At 39.8% G+C, this 20,437-nt stretch overlaps 1 protein-coding gene across 1 annotated transcript in view; it reads left to right on the forward strand.

The window, feature by feature from the left end:
• The window catches only part of TMEM123 (transmembrane protein 123), a 70,203-nt gene that overhangs the window by 17,283 nt on the left and 32,483 nt on the right, over positions 1–20,437 (forward strand). The gene's annotated exons all lie outside the window — the stretch shown is intronic.

Here is a 20,437-nt window from a genome sequence, read left to right on the forward strand (position 1 = left end):
ACTGCTGCTTGCACTTTATTGTGATGTGAACATCTAAGGGAATATCTAACGTTTAAATCATTTTTAGGGTTAGAGATAATGGGGCTGAGTAACCAGCCTGCTGTATGAGCTCTGGGAAAACCCAGGAAATTGTGAATGTTAGCTTCAGTTTGTGGGGGCAGCGGGAGGGGGGGAAGGTCATGATGAACGGAGGTTAGGAGAGATAAACAGTGCTGATGCACATGCACTGAGAAAAGTTTGAGCAATTTTTTATGCTTTTGTTCCTTTTGAAAAGCCAGAAAAACAAAAGATGGTGTAGAAGATAAATATAGGTCCTCTCTCCCCGCAAAAGTAGGCCTAGGGCAGAAAAGCCAACCATCAGACCCTCGGTTCCTGTTGTCTTTCAGTATGCCCATGAAGGGGCTGCCACACATGGAGTGCCCCATGGGTCCTTGTTGAATGTGAATTCTAGTTTGAATAGGAAAATGGACTCAACTGGGATTGAATACACAACACTTCTTTTTTATCTTTCTTTTTCATGGAAATCTGGTAGGCTTGCTCTGGACTCTCGTGACTTCTTTCAGACTGAGATTAGTGACTTACCTACCCAATTATGTTCAGTAATACATAGAGATTTCTCAAGAATAACTTCCCCAGATGCATAATATTCCAAGGAAGAGACTTCGATGTACTGATTATAGAGTTAAGCAGTACTTGGTATCAGGCATTCACCTTTTTGCTTGTAGTATCTTCTTTTTTTCCTTCATATTTTAATTTTGTTTACAACTTATTATACAATAGGAGTAACGCGTGTGCATAATTTAAAAGTTCAAACAGTACTTGAAAATATGAAATACATAATACCAATCTTCTTTTCTCTATGGAGTCCCACTCAGTCCTTTTCCCAAATGTACTTCAACAGTCAAAAGCCAGATTCATCATCCACCCAAAGATCTGCTTTTGTATTTCGTAGCTCACTTGAGGGACCCACCATTCATTATCTAAAGTGAGAAATGGTTACCAGTTTTACATCATTCCAGAAAACAATTTAAGCATAATGCAAATCTAGCATATGTGTTTTTTATGAACATAAATGGATACTGCTAAGCAGCACACTGTTCTCTACTCAGCTGGTCTCACTTATCCTCATCCTTCCTAATGGCTATGTGGACTCCACGGTACAGATTTTAGCATAAGTCGTTCACCCAGGCCCCCACTGATGGATATTTAGGTTGTTTGCAGTCTCTGCTAACTTAAGCAGTGCTGCAGTGAGCATCCTTCCTATTCCATGCTGCTATACCTCTGCTAGGGCACCTGTGGTGTTCTTTTCTAGTGGTGGGATTGCTGAGTCAAATCATGCAGGTATTTTAATTGGTGATATATTGCTAAATTTTCTTCCAAGAAAATTACACTAGTTTACTCCCACTGGCAGTAAAAGGTGCCTGCTTTCCACGCCTCGACAGCACTGGGTAATAGCAAACATTTTAATATTTGCCAGTCTGATACGTGATTAATAAAAAATCTTATCTTTTGGACTTAGAGTTCTTTAAGTTTAGAATATTTTCATATTGGTTTTGGGGGGTTTTTTGGTTCTTTTTTTAAAAACAGCTTTACTGAGATATAATTCAGCCATTGCAGGTGTATAATTCAGTGGTTTTTAGTATATTCAGATAAGTGCAGCCATCACCACAGTTAAGTTGAGAATATTTTCATCATCTCAGAAAAGAAATTCTGTGCCCTCTAGCCATCATCCCCTTATCCCCCCTCTAACCCCAACCCCCAGCCCAAAACAATCACTAATCTACTTCCTCTATAGATTTCCTTATTCTGGACTTTCATATGAATGGAATCATTGTAGTATGTGGTCTTTTGTGATTGGCTTCTTTCACTTAACATAATGTGTTCGAGATACATCCAAGTTGTAGCCCTTTTATGGCTGAATAATATTCCACTGTATGGATATACCATATGATGTTTATACATTCATCCATTGATGGACATTTAGGTTGTTTCCACCTTTGAACTACTATGAATAATGCTGCTGTAAACAGTTGTGTACACATTTTTGTGTGGATATATGTTCTTAGGAGCAGAATTACTGGGTCATGTGGTAACACCATGCACAATGAACTGCCAGGTTGTTTTCCAAAATGGCTGTACCATTTTACATTCCCACTAGCAGTGTATCCTGATTCTGATTTCTCCACACCCTTTCCAGCACTTTTAAACTTTTGATTCTAGCCATCCTAGTGGGTATGAAATAGTATCTCATTGATTTGCACTTCTTTGTTGACTAATGATGTTGAGCATCTTTCATGTATTTATTGGCTATTTGCATATCTTGCTTTGAGAAATAGCTATTTACGTATTTTTTAATTGAAGTATAGTTGATTTACAACGTGTTAACTACTCTTTATTAGTTTACTGTACAGCAAAGTGATTCAGTTATACATATATATATTATTTTTTAATATTCTTTTCCATTATGGTTTACCGTAGAATAATGAATACAGTTCTCTGTGCTATAGAGTAGGACCTTGTTGTTTATCTGTTCTGTATATAAAAAGCTTACATCTGCTAACCCCAACCTCCCACTCCAAAATATTTAAGTATTTTGCCCATGTTTAAATTAGGTTATTTGTTTTTTGTCTTTTTTTTTTTTCTTATCAGTTATCCATTTTATATGTATTAGTGTATATATGTCAGTCCCAATCTCCCAATTCATCACACCACCACCCCCCGCCAGGGACTTTCCCCCCTTGGTGTCCATACGTTTGTTCTCTACATCTGTGTCTCTATTTCTGCCCTGCACACCAGTTCATCTATAGCATTTTTCTAGGTTCCACATATATGCATTAATATACGATATTTGTTTTTCTCTTTCTGACTTAGCTCACTCAGTATCACTAGATGCATCCACATCTCCACAAATGACCCAGTTTTGTTCCTTTTTATGGCTGAGTAATACTCCATTGTGCATATGTACCACATCTTCTTTATCCTTTCATCTGTTGATGGACATTTAGGTTGCTTCCATCTCCTGGCTATTGTAAATAGTGCTGCAATGAACATAGTGGTGCATGTGTCTTTTTGAATTATGGTTTTCTCTAGATATATTCCCAGTAGAGGGATCGCTGGGTCATATGGTAATTCTATTTTTAGTTTTTTAAGGAACCTCCATACTGTTCTCCATAGTGGCTGTATCAATTTACATTTCCACCAACAGTGCAAGAGGTTTCCCTTTTCTCCACACCCTCTCCAGCGTTTGTTGTTTGTAGATTTTCTGATGATACCCATTCTAACTGGTGTGAGGTGATATCTCATTGTAGTTGTGATTTGCATTTCTCTAATAATTAGTGATGTTCAGCAGCTTTTCAGGTGCTTCTTGGCCATCTGTATGTCTTCTTTGGAGACATGTCTATTTAGGTCTTCTGCCCATTTTTTCATTGATCGTTTTTTTCATATTGAGCTACACGAGCTGTTTATATATTTGGGAGATTAATCCTTTGTCCGTTGATTCATTTGCAAATATTTTCTCCCATTCTGAGGGTTGTCTTTTTGTCCTGTTTATGGTTTCCTTTGCTGTGCAAAAGATTTTAAGTTTCATTACGTCCCATTTGTTTATTTTTGTTTTTATTTTCTCTAGAAGATGGATCAAAAAATATCTTGCTGTGATTTATGTCAAAGAGTGTTCTTCCTATGTTTTCCTCTAAGAGTTTTATAGTGTCTGGCCTTACATTTAGGTCTCTAATCCATTTTGAGTTTATTTTTGTGTATGGTGTTAGGGAGTGTTCTAATTTCATTCTTTTACATGTAGCTGTCCAGTTTTCCAGCAGCACTTATTGAAGAGACTGTTTTTTCTCCATTGTATATCCTTGCCTCCTTTGTCATAGATTAGTTGACCGTAGGTGCGTGAGTTTATCTCTGGGCTTTCTGTCCTGTTCCATTGAGCTGTATTTCTGTTTTTGTGCCAGGACCATATTGTCTTGATTACTGTAGCTTTGTAGTATAGTGTGAAGTCCGGGAGCCTCATTCCTCCAGCTCCATTTTTATCCCTCAAGACTGCTTGGGCTATTTAAGGTCTTTTGTGTCTCCAAACAAGTTTTAAGATTTTTTTGTTCTAGTTCTGTAAAAAATGCCATTGTTAATGTGATAGGGATTGCATTGAATCTGTAGATTGCTTTGGGTAGTATAGTCAATTTCAAAATATTGATTCTTCCAATCCAAGAACATGGTATATCTCTCCATCTGTTGGTATCATCTTTAATTTCTCCTTATTTTGCGGTATGCGGGCTCTCACTGTTGTGGCCTCTCCCGTTGTGGAGCACAGGCTCCGGACGTGCAGGTTCAGCGGCCATGGCTCACAGGCCCAGCCGCTCTGCGGCATGTGGGATCTTCCCGGACCGGGGCACAAACCCACGTCCCTTGCCTCATCAGGCGGACGCCCAACCACTGCACCACCAGGGAAACCCCATCTTTAATTTCTTTCATCAGTGTCTTATAGTGTTCTGCATACAGGTCTTTTGTCTCCCTAGGTAGGTTTATTCCTAGGTATTTTATGCTTTTCATTGCAGTGGTAAATGGGAGTGTTTCCTTAATTGCTCTTTCGGATTTTTCATCATTAGTGTATAGGAATGCAAGAGATTTTTTGGCATTAATTTTGTATCCTGCAACTTTACCATATTCATTGATTAGCTCTAGTAATTTTCTGGTGGCATCTTTAGGATTCTCTATGTATAGTATCATGTCATCTGCAAACAGTGACAGTTTCACTTCTTCTTTTCCAATTTGTATTCCTTTTATTTCTTTTTCTTCCCTGATTGCCATGGCTAGGACTTCCAAAACTATGTTGAATAATAGTGGTGAGAGTGGACATCCTTATTTTGTTCCTGATCTTAGAGGAAATGCTTTCAGTTTTTCACCATTGAGAATGATGTTTGCTGTAGGTTAGTCGTATATGGCCTTTATTATGTTGAGGTAGGATCCCTCTATGCCATCTTTCTGGAGAGGTTTTATCATAAGTGGGTGTTGAATTTTGTCGAAAGCTTTTTCTGTATCTACTGAGGTGACTATATGGTTTTTATTTTTCAGTTTGTTAATATGATGTATCACAATGATTGATTTGCATATATTGAAGAATTCTTGCATCCCTGGGATAAATCCCACTTGATCATGGTGTATGATCCTTTTAATGTGTTGTTGGTTCCTAATTGCTAGTATTTTGTTGAGGATTTTTGCATCTATATTCATCAGTGATATTGGTCTGTAATTTTCTTTTTTTTGTAGGATCTTTGTCTGGTTTTGGTATCAGGGTAATAGTGTCCTCATAGAATGAGTTTGGGAGTGTTCCTTCCTCTGCAATTTTTTGGAAGACTTTGAGAAGAATGGGTGTTAGCTCTTCTCTAAATGTTTGATAGAATTCATCTGCGAAGCCATCTGGTCCTGGACTTTTGTTTGTTGGAAGATTTTTAATCACAGTTTTAATTTGATTACTTGTGATTGGTCTGTTCATATTTTGTGTTTCTTCCTGGTTCAATCTTGGAAGGGTATAACCTTTCTAAGAATTTGTCCATTTCTTCCAGATTGTCCATTGTATTGGCATAGAGTTGCTTGTAGTAGTCTCTTAGGATGCTTTGTATTTCTGCAATGTCTCCTGTAACTTCTCCTTTTTCATTTCTAATTTTATTGCTTTGAGTACTCTCCCTCTTTTTCTTGATGAGTCTGGCTAATGGTTTATCAATTTTGTTTATCTTCTCAAAGAACCAGCTTTTAGTTTTATTGATCTTTGCTATTGTTTTCTTTGTTTCTATTTCATTTATTTCTTCTCTGATCTTTAGATTTCTTTCCTTCTACTAACTTTGGGTTTTGTTTGTTCTTATTTCTCTAGTTCCTTTAGGTGTGAGGTTAGATTGTTTATTTGAAATTTTTCTTGTTTCTTGAGATAGGCTTGTATTGCTGTAAACTTCCCTCTTAGAACTGCTTTTGCTGCATCCCATAGGTTTTGGATCATCGTGTTTTCGTTGTCATTTGCCTCTATGTATTTTTTGATTTCCTCTTTGATTTCTTCAGTGATCTCTTGGTTAGTTAGTAACGTATTGTGTAGCCTCCATGTGTTTGTATTTGTTACAGATTTTTTCCTGTAATTGATATCTAGTCTCATAGTGTTGTGGTTGGAAAAGATGCTTGATATGATTTCAATTTTCTTAAATTTACTGAGGCTTGATTTGTGACCCAAGATGTGAGCTATCCTGAAGAATGTTCCATGTGCACTTGGGAAGAAAGTGTAATCTTCTTTTTTGGATGGGATGTCCTATAAATATCAATTAAATCTGTCTGGTCTATTGTGTCATTTAAAGCTTCTGTTTCCTTATTAACTTTCTGTTTGGATGATCTGTCCATTGGTGTAAGCGAGTTCTTAAAGTCCCCCACTATTATTGTGTTACTGTCGTTTTCCTCTTTTGTAGCTGTTAGCAGTTTCCCTGTATATTGAGGTGCTCCTGTGTTGGGTGCATATATATTTATAATTGTTATATCTTCTTCTTGGATTGATCCCTTGATCATTATGTAGTGTTCTTGTCTCTTGTAACCTTCTTTATTTTAAAGTCTGTTTTATCCGATATAAGTATTACTACTCCAGCTTTCTTTTAATTTCCATTTGCATGGAATACCTTTTTCCATCCCCTCACTTTTAGTCTGTATGTGTCCCTAGGTCTGAAGTGGGTCTCTTTTAGACAGCATATATACAGGTCCTGTTTTTGTATCCATTCAGTGAGCCTATGTCTTTTGGTTGGAGCATTTAATCCTTTCACGTTTAAGGTTATTATATGTATGTTCCTATGACCATTTTCTTAATTGTTTTGTGTTTGTTTTTGTAGGTCCTTTTCTTCTCTTGTGTTTCCCACTTAGAGAAGTTCCTTTAGTATTTGTTGTAGAGCTGGTTTGGTGGTGCTGAATTCTCTTAGCTTTTGTTTATCTGTAAAGCTTTTGATTTCTCCATCAAATCTGAATGAGATCCTTGCTGGGTAGAGTAATCTTGGTTGTACGTTCTTCCCTGTCATCACTTTAGTATATCATGCCACTCCTTTCTGGCTTGTAGAGTTTCTGCTGAGAAATCAGCTGTTAACCTTATGGGTATTCCCTTGTATATTGTCATTTTTCCCTTGTTGCTTTCAGTTATTTTTCTGTGTCTTTAATTTTTGTCAATTTGATTACTATGTGTCTGGGCGTGTTTCTCCTTGGGTTTATCCTGTATGGGACTCTCTGTGCTTCCTGGACTTGGGTGGCCATTTCCTTTCCCATGTTAGGGAAGTTTTCGACTATAATCTCTTCAAATATTTTCTTGAGTCCTTTCTCTCTCTCTTCTCCTTCTCAGACCCCAATAATGTGAATGGTGGTATGTTTAATGTTGTCCCAGAGGTCTCTTAGGCTGTCTTAATTTTTTTCATTCTTTTTTGTTTATTCTGTTCTGCAGCAGTGAATTCCACCATTCTGTTTTCCAGGTCACTTATCCATTCTTCTGCCTCAGTTATTCTGCTATTGATTCCTTCTAGTGTATTTTTCATTTCAATTATTGTATTTTTCATCTCTGTTTGTTTGTTCTTTAATTCTTCTAGGTGTTTGTTAAACATTTTTTGCGTCTTCTCAATCTTTTCCTCCGTTCTTTGCTGAGGTCCTGGATCATCTTCACTATCATATTCTGAATTCTTTTTCTGGAAGGTTGCCCATCTCCACTTAATTTCGTTGTTTTTCTGGTGTTTTATCTTGTTACTTCATCTGGTACATAGCCCTCTGCCTTTTCATCTTGTCTCTCTTTCTGTGAATGTGGGTTTTGTTTCACAGGTTGCAGGACTGTAGTTGTTCTTGCTTCTGCTGTCTGCCATCTGGTGGATGAGGCTAAGAGCCTTCTGCCAGTTTCCTGTTGGAAAGGACTGGTGGTGGGTAGAGCCTGCTGTTGCTCTGGTGGGCAGAGCTCAGTAAAACTTTAATCAGCTTGCCTGGTGATGCGTGGGACTGGGTTCCATCCCGGTTGGTTGTTTGGCCTGAAGTGACCCAACACTGGCGCCTACCCAGGCTTTTTGTGTGGCTAATGGTGGGCTCTAGGAGGGCTCACACCAAGGAGTACTTCCCAGAACTTCTGCTGCCAGTGTCCTTGTCCTCACGGTGAGCCACAGCCACCCCCAGCCTCTGCAGGACACCCTCCAACACTAGCAGGTAGGTCTGGTTCAGTCTCCTGTGGGGTCACTGCTCCTTCCCCTGGGTTCCAATGCACACTCTACTTTGTGTGTGCCCTCCAAGAGTGGAGTCTCTATTTCCTCTATCCTGTCAAAGTCCTGCAATCACATCTCACCAGCCTTCTACGTCTGATTCTCTAGGAATTGCTCCTCCCATTGCTGGACCCCCAGGTTGGGAAGCCTGACGTGTGGCTCGGGACCTTCACTCCAGTGGGTGGACTTCTGTTTTATAAGTGTTCTCCCGTTTGTGAGTCACCCACCCAACAGTTATGGGATTTGATTTTATTGCAAGTGTGCCCCTCCTACCATCTCACTGTGGCTTCTCCTTTGTCTTTGGATGTGGGGTATCTTTTTTGGTGAGTTCCATTGTCTTCCTGTTGATGAATGTTCAGTAGTTAGTTGTGATTCTGGTGCTCTCACAAGAGGGAGTGGTTTGTGTCTTTTTATTAATTTTTTTCTGATTATAAAATAGTATATAGTTCCTGTCGAAATTTTGGAAACTAGAGCAAGTATTTTTTAATTATTCAAATTATTCCCACTAAGTGGTTTTAGGTTTTTTTAAACTCAAACTTAATATATAGGCACAGTTTCTTAAAATGGAAACTAATCCTCTTCTACAAAACATTTTATTATGGTTACAACTTATGACATGAAAACAACTAGTTGAAAAGTGACAATTTTAGTCTATTACCTGACTGTTCAGTAAGAACTGGTTTGACAACTTTTTTCACTCTGCAATGAATTTGATTCACTAGTTTTAGTGTTTTTCACCCAGTGTGTGTGTGCCCTGTTGTATTTTGGGGAAAATACAAAGAGAAAAATAATTGCTTTGCTGTTAAGTGAACTTGGGCAAGTTGTGTAACCCCTCTGTGCCTCATTTCCTTTTGTAAAAACTAGAACTGATAAAATAATATAGCTGTCTCATGATATAAATAACAAGTAAAGCGCCTGGCTTTAAAATAGCACCTGACACAGACTAAAAAGTAAATAAATGTGTTCCTCTTTGCTCTCCAGCCACAATGGTCCTTTTTTTTTTTCATTGAAATATAGTTAACTTAAAATAGTGTATTAGTTTCAGGTTTATAGCACAGTAATGTGGTATTCTTAAACATTAAGAAATGTTCGCCACGATAAGTCTAGTTACCATTTGTCACTATACAAAGTGTCTACAATATTATTGATCATATTCCCTATACTGTACATTATCTTTTCATGACTTAGACTTATAAATAACTAGAAGTCTGTACCTGTTAATCACCCTATTTTGCTTGCTCCTCCACCCCTTTCCCTTTGGCAACCACCCGTTTATTCTCTGTACCTGTGAGAATGAGCCTTTTTTTTAATTCCTCCCATCTGTGCTCTCTTTGCCACAGAGCCTTTGCATATGCTGTTCTGTTTCCCTGAAGAACTCTTCCCTCCCATCTTTGCCTTTGCCTGGTTAACACCCATTCAGCCTTCAGATCTCTGTGCCAGCTTCAGTTCCTCAGGGAATAGACCTGTGGTTACAGGCCTTCAGAGGACCATATATGTTTGTGTGATGCTTTAGCTAAGACTGCCTTCCCGACCAGAAAGTCATCTTCACGGGCAATGCTGATTTCACTCAGCACCACATCGCTGGTGCTCAGCTCACACCTGACCCATTTTTTTGAAACATAGGATAAATGAATGCTCTGGGAGGAGGAAACCAGTTTTTGCGCTTGCTGCCCCAGGCTTACCTGCGAGGTTATTTGGGAGCTCCTTGGTCAAAATAAATCACCACCTGCTCTCTGCCTGACGTTTAACCAGACCCAGGCTTTTCACTTTACAAATTCTATTACTGCGTCTCTGGACAACTCTTTTCTTTCTTTTTGTTCACATAAAGCCCCTCCAACAAGGCCCTGATGCAATGAGGGGTGTGGGGAAACGGCGAGACAGGGCCATTCAGATCCAAAAGGACAGAGAGGACCTTGCCAGGCTCACCAGGGCTGTGCTGTGGTCAGTCTTCCTGCTGAGTAGGAGATACCCAGGTTGTTCAGCCCTGGTGACCTTCTGGCAAGACATCTGTGCTCTGCACGTAAGAGGGTCATAAAGGTGATACAGGGAAGAGGTGTTGCGAGGCTTTACTGATGTTGGGGGAGGGGAAGGGGTTGCTGAAGTTCCTTAGGGAGTATGGATTTGATAATAATGCAGTGGGAAGCCATTGCAGGATTTTAAACAAATTAGTTTAAATGGATGATGGGCCAGGTGGCTAGTGGTGGAGATGAAGATAGAGTCTGCTGATGGATTGGGTATGGCAGGTAAGAGGAAGGGATGGCTGGTGGCTGGGTATTTGAGTTTGAGCTCAAATGTTTTATTGGCCCAGTCAAACCCAGACACCTGGCCACCACGTATCTGGGCGGTTATTACAGGGGAGAAGTTAAGAATGAGAACAGCTGAGAGATCATGGCAGGCTGGAGAGGAAGAGTGGACAGTATCCAAAGAGGGAAAGCCTCATGATGAAAGACAGAGGAAAAGAGTAAGGACAAAGTTGGGGGTTACATAAAGTGAAGGGTGAAGAGAATCCCACTTTATTACCCTTCCTTCCCTTTGAGAAAGATGGGAGGTAGGGGTTACAATGTGAAAATTAGGCAGTTTTAACTTCCTGTATGAGCCAGTTATTAGGGGTTTCTTGCAGGATAAATCTTAGAAACTGTCATTTAGTAGTTATATTGTCCCATTTTATTTCTTTAACATTTCTTATAAGGCAGGTCCAGTGGTGATGAACTCCCACAGCTTTTGTTTTTTCAGGAAATCTTTATCTCTTCTTTATTTCTGAAGGACACCTTTGCCAGGTATAGAATTCTTGATTGACAGCTTTTTTCTTTCAATATTTTGAATATATAATTCCATTCTCTCCTGGCGTGAAATGTTTCTATTTAGAAATCCACCACTAGTCTTATGGGGTTTCACTGTGTGTAAGTACTCTTTTCTCTTGTTATTTTCAAAAAAAATCTTTGTCTTTGACTTTAGACAATTTAATTATAGTGTATCTCAGTGTAGTTCTATTTGGATTCTACCTATTTGGGGTCCTTTAGTCATTGTGGATCTGGAAATCCATTTCTCTCCTCAAGTTTCAGATGTTTTCAGCTATTATTGCTTTATTTTTTTTCTTTTATTAAAGTATAGTTAATTTACAATATTGTGTTAGTTTCAGGTGTACAGCAAAGTGATTCAGTTATACATATTTTTTTTCCTTTTTCAGATTCTTTTCCCTTATAGGTTATTAAAAGATACTGAGTATAGTTCCCTGTGCTATACAGTAGGTCCTTGTTGTTTATGTGTTTAATATATAGCAGTATGTATGTGCTAATCCCAAACTCCTAACTTATCTCTCCCCCCTCACTCTGCTCTCCCCTTTGGTAACCATAAGATTTTTTTTCTACGTCTGTGAATCTATTTCTGGTTTGTAAATAAGTTCATTTGTATCATTTTTTTAGACTCCACATATAAGTGATATCATATATTTGTCTTTCTCTGTCTGACTTACTTCACTTAGTATAATAACCTCTGGGTCCATCCATGTTGCTGCAAATGGCATAATTTCATTCTTTTTTATGGCCGAGTAATAGTCCATTGTGTATACATGCATACATCTTTATCTGTTCATCTATCGACAGACATTTAGGTTGTTTCCATGTCTTGTAAATAGTGGTGCTGTGAACATTGCATTATTGCTTTAAATATACTTTCTGTTTTCTTCTGGAATTCCCATAATGCAGATATTGTTTGTTTTGATTATGTCCTATAAGTCCCATAGTCTTTCTTCACTCTTTTTTCTTTCTTCTGTTTGCTCTTCAGACTGGATAATTTCAAATGTTCTGTCTTATAGGTCACTGATTCTTCAGCATGGTCAAGTCTGCTTTTGAGTTGTCTGTTGAATTCTTCAGTGCAGTCATTGTATTTTTTAGCTCTAGGATTTGTGGGGGTTTTTTTAATTGTTTATATTTCTTTGTTGAACTTTCTGTTTTGATCATACATTGTTTTCCTAATTTCATTTAGTTGCCTGTGTGTTTCTGCAGTTCACTAAAATTCTTTAATTATTCTGAATTCTTTGACAATTCATAGATCTCCATTTCTTTAGGTTCAGTTTTTGGAGCTTTATTAGTTTCCTTTGGTTGTGTCATGCTCAACAAATTTTTCGTGATCCTTCATTCCTTATATTGGTATCTGCACATTTGAGTAAGTGGCCTCTGCTTCCAGTCTTTACAGGTCTGGTTTGGCAGACAGCTCTTTACCAGTCAGCTCAGTTTGGGTCTGTGCATATGTCTGCTGGTAACATCCTTGGGCAGGTGGGGCTTGCTATCAGGGTATATTTTGAGTGAGGCCACTGCCTGGGCTTTAAGGTCAGGGGTAAGGGGGTGGTACCACTAACCAAGAGCAGGTAGATAGGATTGCTGACTTTGTCCCCTGCTCCACGACTGCCTGGATTCTCTGGTCAATCCTAGTAGGCAGTCCAGACTGGGTACTACATTCAGAAGTAGATGGGGCTATGAGTTAGCTTCTCTCCCCTGGTGTGGTAGCAAAATGGGTCCCAGGGCCTACACAGCTTGTTGTTTAGGAACCTGAATCAGGGAAGACTGTACACTGAATTCTCTGGCCAGATAGAGCCACTGGCTCTTTATTCAGGTGTCACTGTAAGCACGTGACAAGTAACAGCAAGCAAGGCTGTTGGATGGGCCACGCAGCCACCCATGTGCTCTGCTGAGATGGGCTGAAGGCTGTATTCAGCAACAGTCAGGGCTACAAATTAGTTTTCCTACCCAGGCACAGGGCGAGAACCAGCTCCAAGGCTGGTAAGGCTGTTTGTGGTCTTGACTCAAGCCACCTGTTCCCCAAGCTTCCTGGCCAAACGGGGCCACTTGCTTTGCTCTGCAGACTACCAGCTCTGACTGCCAGCTCTGACTGCTCAGCTATTTCCAGGCATTCTTGTCAGAAGCTCCTGGGTAGGGCTGGGAGCTTCACTCTTCAGTGGCCAGGACTATGACTCAGCTCTCTTGCCTGGGTATGGTGGGAGGGCAAACACCTGCAGGTTTTCCCTGTCAGGCTTTCTGGTCTGGAGGGGCCAGGAGCTGCACTCAGCTGTAGACCTGGTATGATTCAGCTCCCCTGCCTGGGAGTGGACGGAGACCAGGCTCCAGGGCCAGCAAATCTCTTCATTTGAGGCATGCAGACCTGCATGCCACTGAGTTCGCTAGTCAGACTGCCCCGACTTGGTTCTGCAGATGAGCAAAGCTGCTAGTTGGGATTACTAGTTGGGTGCGCAGGCAGGGACTTGGTCTGCCAAGATCCTAGTGCCGCTTATTGCAAGCCCCTAGCTCCCTTCTTCATCACAATCAGGTGCTGTGGTCAAGCCCCACAGATTCTCCTGCAGTCCCCAGGGGACAAGACTGGAGTGGGGGCTCCCGAGAAGCTACCCACAAAATGTGGGAGCTGGATGTCCACGCTGGGCTCTCTTTACCCCTAAAGGAACTGTAGGCGCAGGGGGACCTCCTGGCATGGTGCTGTGCTGTCCAGGGGAGGGGCAGTACCCTTCTGATGCAGTTTGTCTTGGTCTCTGTGGTGCGGCGGAGGCGGGGGTGCTTTAGCCTCACCCTCGTATTCTTGGATTCTCAGTGGTGTCATCGTTAGTTCTTCTCGTGAAGGGGAGTGAAGTCAGGAATGTTCTATGTTGCCATCTTGGTGATGTCACTCTGAAGAGTTTCTTAGTATATGCAAATATGCAGTCACTGCTGTTTGAATTGTTTTTCATCAACATGTACTACTTTCAGCATTTCAGGAAGAGGAAGAATACAAATACTTCTAAGTAAAGGGAGGGGTGAATTTTAAAATTTTCAAAATGTGGATCTTATGATCTGCTTCCTTTCATAGATGAGAAGCTGTCTTTTTTTTTTTTTTTTTTTTTTTGCGGTACACGGCCTCTCACTGTTGTGGCCTCTCCCGTTGCGGAGCACAGGCTCCGGACGCGCAGGCTCAGCGGCCATGGCTCACGGGCCCAGCCGCTTCGCGGCATGTGGGATCTTCCTGGACCGGGGCACGAACCCGTGTCCCCCGCATCAGCAAGCGGACTCTCAACCACTGTGCCACCAGGGAAGCCCGAGAAGCTGTCTTTTTACATCTAGTAAACAATTAATGTGTGGCTCCCAAGTCCCAGGAACACTGCTAGACTCAGTATACAACAGTGAAAGAAGGGAATCCTTGCTCTTGTCAAGATCATGCTCTATGGTCATGAACGAGAGTGACCAGCACCATGTGATGTGTGTTCTCAAGACCCAGTGAGGAAACAAGAAGAAGTCACCAGCTTTGCCAGACCCATAGGAGCTCACCAGGAGAAGAACAGGACACTCCAGATTGAGGAAACAGAAAGTCCAAGGGCAGAGGTGAAAAATGAAAGTCTCTGTGGAATCTCCCTCCGAAGGAAAGTCAACTGTCCAACTTCTCAGGGGTTTATCATGGAGAAACCATAGGATTTAGAAGATGTCAGCAGGAAACATCACTTGTCTTTCCCTTAGTTGTATGATTTTTTTTCTTTTGCTTATTTAACCTATTTATGCTGGTAGCTATGCTAATGCTTAATTATATGTGAAAATTATAAACCAAAAAGTACTATATAGTTCCTCAGTGAATGCCTAAACTTACCAGAGAGGAGAAAGTATTCAGTTCCTAACTTTTTCAATTGAGTTTAATTGTCCTAGGTATTAAATTTTCTTGTAAGAGTTGTTATGTAATCCAAGTTTTGCCATGACTTCTTTCTTTTTATTCAAAAAGCTTCTGTTTCACAAAGTAGCCTTGAGATGAAGCAATCCGTAGTAATTCTGACACACCAAGGATAATACATTCTTAGTTGCATTGCATAGTTGTATTGATGAGACTTGGCATCACATGTACAACGTATGTGTTGCCATCTCTGTAAAGAGGTTAATCTCTCTTCATGTTAGGTTTGATTGAGAATGATTCTGTTTATAACTAAGCTCTAGATCATACTGACCCAGAATAAAATCTTTAGACTAAGTGCTTTGTATGATGCTAAGTCCCTGTAAATTCGGTGAGTCTAGCTGCATCTGAAATACATACTAGCTTACCAATTAAAGGTGCTTACCAATTAAAGGTAAAACATCTTCTTAGTTGAGTGCTATGATTATAACAGTTTACAATCAAGACATGATCCAGTTGGCTTGGCGTAAATATAGTAGCATTACAGCACACAGACACAGGCATTCATGTTTTCGTGTTTGTTAGCTTAGAGTCAAAGGTTCATAGAGGGGTATCAAAGTCCATTTCAAAGAGAAAAGTCTAATTTTAGAAGCTTGCAGTTTACACACCAGAGCTTGCCTTTCAATAAATAGCTTGTGTAATCTTCCTGCTGGCACAAGTTGAAAAGTACATTGTTGGAAAGGAAAAAGAAAAAACTGAAGAGAAATGATAAACTTGTTTATGAAGAACAGGAAGAATAAAGTAGACATCGTCACAGATTTAGTTTTCATATTGTTGAAAGTATTTGGTTGCAAGCAACAGAAACCAACTCTAGCTAACTTAGGCAAATAAGAAATTGTTGGACACCAATGGGGTCACTCACAAAATCAAAGAGAAAGAATTGAACAACTAGACCTAGTCCCAGGGATTTCAAGGGCAGGAGTGAACAGAAGATATCTTTAGGGAGTTGCCGTTAAAATGACTGTCAACTGTTTTCCATCCTAGTGTACACTGCTCGAGTTTCAGATTCCTGGGAGAGTCTGATTGGCCTAATTTGAATCACTTGCCCACCCATTGACAGTGCCTCCAAACTACATGGAATGTGAGGGATGCATCTCTAAGGAAGAGTGGAAACTGTGACAGAAACTGAGGATCACGGGCTTCCCTGGTGGCGCAGTGTTTGGGAGTCCGCCTGCAGATGCAGGGGACACGGGTTTGTGCCTCAGTCCGGGAAGATCCCACATGCCACAGAGCGGCTGGGCCCGTGAGCCATGGCCACTGAGCCTGCGTGTCCGGAGCTTGTGCTCCGCAACGGGAGAGGCCACAACAGTGAGAGGCCCGCGTACCACAAAAAAAAAAAAAAAAAAAAAAATGAGCATCAGGAGCTGGACAGGGAAAAAACAGTGGATGTTCACTACACTACATAGCCACAATCAGTAGTAATGATTTTGCCCGACCAGAGTACATGACCAATAGTTATTGGTATTTCTCTTCAGAAACATCTCTTGTCAGCTTTGTATTCATATGTGAGCTGTGGGAAAAATATTATGCCACTTTGATGGAGAGGGACCATTTCTCATGAATTTCAGAGTATCATTTTCATTTATCTTTGTAAATTGTCCAGATGGCCAGGAATTTCTGATATGGAGTAAAAATATTGTAGAATCACTTTTCTTGTTTGCTTTTCACTTTTTTTTCAGGAAGCTCTTACACTAGAAGTATGTCTTGCCAGAAAGTTATCATGATAATTCTCAAAAGGTATATGTATATTCTTCTTTTCTACATCTCAACATAGAGAAAATATTCTTTGTCTCCCTGAATGGACTGACAGACTGTTTACATTTAAAGTTTGTTTCCTTAGAACTTATACCCACCCTATTCCTTCTCTACCACTTCTACCCTTCCCCTTGTTCCTCATAGTTATTGGGCGTGTACTACTTCAGCAGGGACCTGGGGTGGCTTTCATGAAACTAAATACAATCAAAAAGCCCAGGGAACAAGAATTAATTTAAATGTGTTAATTTAATTCAACCTTCTGCTGCAGCAGCCATTGAAAAGCAGTGGTCATTACTCTGTGCCGTGGCCACGGACCTCAGCAAGGACCACAAGGTGGCCAAGCACACTCAGTTTGTGCTGGACTAATCCCAGAGGTATATGGTTTCGCTCTGTGTGAGTCGTGTACACGTGGGACTGTCAAGGTTTCCAAGGACAAGTGGGCCCTCAAGTTCATGAGGAAAAGGGTGGGGACACACATCCGTGCCTAGAGGAAGAGGGAGGGGTTGAGCAGCTTTAAGGAAAACAGCTGCCAAGAAGGACTGAGCCTCCTTCCCTGAGGTACATAATCCAACCTTTACAGGGAAAAAGCATATACCGTTTGGGACATTAAGCCAACTGTGAATACTAGTGTTTTTCAGCCCACTAGCTAGATATAGAGGGTGGATAAGATACATGTAGTGTGTTCCAACCACAGACTAAAGGTTGTGCAAAGAGAACTTGCAAGAAGCCAAAACCCTGCAACTTGATTCTGCAACTTAAATTGTCCCACAGTAGACAGTAATACATTCACAATTAGAAAACTTCTATTTGGTTTAGTGATATCCCAACTACCACAGAATAGCAAATAACTGCTGCATGTGCCCAGACACAAAACTTTTTATCCACAGCTTGCTGTTCAGTTAATAAAAAGTTTTGTGAATGGGCATATACATCAGTTATTTGCTGTTCTATGGTAGTTGGGATATCACTAAATCAAATAGAAGTTTTCTAATTGTGAATGTATTAGGCAGCCATGGCTTTTGATCAATAAGTGGGAAATGAAGCAGCCTTTGTAAACATTAAGCCACATGCTCATTCAGTCTTTATCTTCATATCCTAGTAAGTAAATTTGCTTTCCGTGTTAAACAACAGCAACAAAAGGCATACCAAAATCCTTGTATACCTTTGGGTGTAAACTTTTCTGGGGTTTTACATTATTATGAAGTCAAAGACAAATTTATAACTTCCTTGAGATAGCTAAAACTTACATAGCAACCTCTTTAAGTAGGGATAAATTATTAAAGAAATTGATCCTGCATTATTTTCTACTCAGGACAGGGTTTTGGTTAAATACATTTTTGTTCTGTTTTAAAATCTCTTATATGTGCTTTGTCCATCTACTAGTTAGCTGCAAAGCAGCTGACCTCAGGCAAAGTTAAGTCCCTTGGGAAGTCTAGTACCTAGAGATAGGGAGACAATTTTGCTTGACATTGACACTATTTAGTTAGAAGTAACTATAAGTGTTTCGGTAGATCAGTGGAAATTGATTTTGGATGTTAGATAGTAGAAACTTCTTTTACCTTGAGGAGAACATAAATATTATCAATAATATCCATTAAAATATGCATAGGGGAAGAATGGAAAATACGGCATAGAACTAATTCCAACCCACAGGGGTTTTATGAAGATTGGCTGAGGTAAACTGAGGAGTGTTACAATACATAATAAATTCTCTTTGGCCATTATAGCTTTTTTAAGTTGTTGGCTCTTATTTTTACCAATCTGAGTTTTCATTGGCCTTTGTTTTTCTTACACAGTTAGAGGGAAAGGAATTATGATATGACCTTAAAAATCTCTGTGCCTCAGTTTTCTTCTAGTACTTCTTTATAGGGTTGCTGTGAGGATTAAGTGAGTTAATACATGTAAGGCACTTAGAACAGTGCCTGGCACATAATAAACACTATTTATATGTTAACTATTATTGTTAAGAACGATCCAAATACAGTGCTCAAGAGTGGAGAAGTCAGAATTCTAATAGGTTGCTATAGTAACTTAGACTCAAAGCTATAAAAATTTAGCTGACCTTCCTATCAAAGTTCAGTGATAATTCTGCTACATAAGCCTCTGGTATTCTTTTGTTATATCCACTCAGCAAATGTTCATTCTGAACCTAATGTGTTGGGCAGTGTGCCAGGTTTTGTGAGAGCTATGGAGGCCAAATGGATATAGACACTGCCCTCATGATACTTAAATAAGAACAGAAATAGCTATAATAAAAAAATATGCTAAGTATAGTAGGAACTTGCACTCAGAAGAGGGAGAGATTTACTTTCAGTTAGGAAAATCTTGAAGGAAATAGCACTTGAACTAGTTCTGAGTGGATGTGACGTTCAGAGATGGAGTGAGGAAGAAACAGATTTGTCATTGGAGGACACGATGTGAGGAAAGGAGTGGGGAAAGGAGTGGGTCTGTGTTGGAAAGGTGGTCCAGGCTGTCTTTAGTTGTACCTTCCCTGTTGTAAAATGAGGGTGGAGGTGCCAAAAATGGTAGATACTGGTTGAACATAATACTGCTGCCAAGCATTTTGCAGGTATTTCACACTTGTTACTGAATTCCACACAATAACCAGATGAGCTAAGTATTATTTTCCCTATTTTAGAGGTGAGGAAAAGTTGTATACTTAGAAAGTAACTGCACACCATTTAAGCACAGGAGTGGTTGATGGCAAAAGCCTGGGTTTCTTTCTAACATACCTGGCTGCCTCTTCAAAATCGCAAGCGATTGGTTGACAGATAATTAAACACATTCTACCATCTTGAGAATACTAATTGATACCAATTAGAATTTTCTTCATTACCACTTCTACAGTTTCAGCAAACAGATTTTCTGCCTCCAGCGTTTCCCAGAAACCCCTGATAAGAAGGTTTGTCTTTCCCCAAGACTGTTTCTGAAAAGGTTGCTGGTGAGCATGCAGTCCGTGCAGAGTTGGATGGTCGTTCTGGCTGTAGTGACTTGGGGTCCCACATCTACAGGCTGGACCCTCTCCCTTTTCAGTATCAGATAAATAGCGTTATCTGTGTAATCAAGTTCAAACTCAGAATGGAATTCAGGGACTCTGTGCCTTGGCTCCATTCACTTCCTGGCTTTGTTTCCAGATCTATAAAATAGCAGTAAAAATACTTTTATATGCCTCAAGGTTTATTGTGGGATAAGATAAAATTTAGTACATGGAATACTTCATAAACTCTTCACTGCCTTATAAATATTGTTTCTATAATCATAGTCTTGTGAAACAGTTACATCCTCGGAGGATACATAGGGGTCTTTGTTCCTACACTTGAGTGGCTTCAGATGGCTTATTTTAGCTTCTCCTTTTTTCTAACAGACTCAACTGTCATGTCTTTGTATTGTCATTATGCTTCCCTCCAACAGCCCACTCCTCTCTCAATTTGCTTTTAATCAGCAGTCAACTAGGAAACCACATAATAGAACTTGCTGGCACTATGTCTAAAATTAAAGAAATTTTGTTCTTCTCTTTTAACAAGGGGTGAGAGGAAATTTTTTTTAAATCTCAATTGGCATAAAATTTCATATTAATTTTTTAAATCTTATAAAAGTTTTTAAGCATTTTTAGAAATTAATAATGCATGCTCTTAATCTTTCAAACAATGCAAAAGCATATAAAATAAAAAAGATATGATCCCATCCTCCCTTTCCTTCCCAACAATTCCCTAGAAATAATCACTATTTACTGGTATGAATAT

The sequence above is a fragment of the Delphinus delphis genome, chromosome 8 (genome assembly GCF_949987515.2).
Source record: "Delphinus delphis chromosome 8, mDelDel1.2, whole genome shotgun sequence".
In the NCBI taxonomy this organism is placed as follows: Eukaryota; Metazoa; Chordata; class Mammalia; order Artiodactyla; family Delphinidae; genus Delphinus; species Delphinus delphis.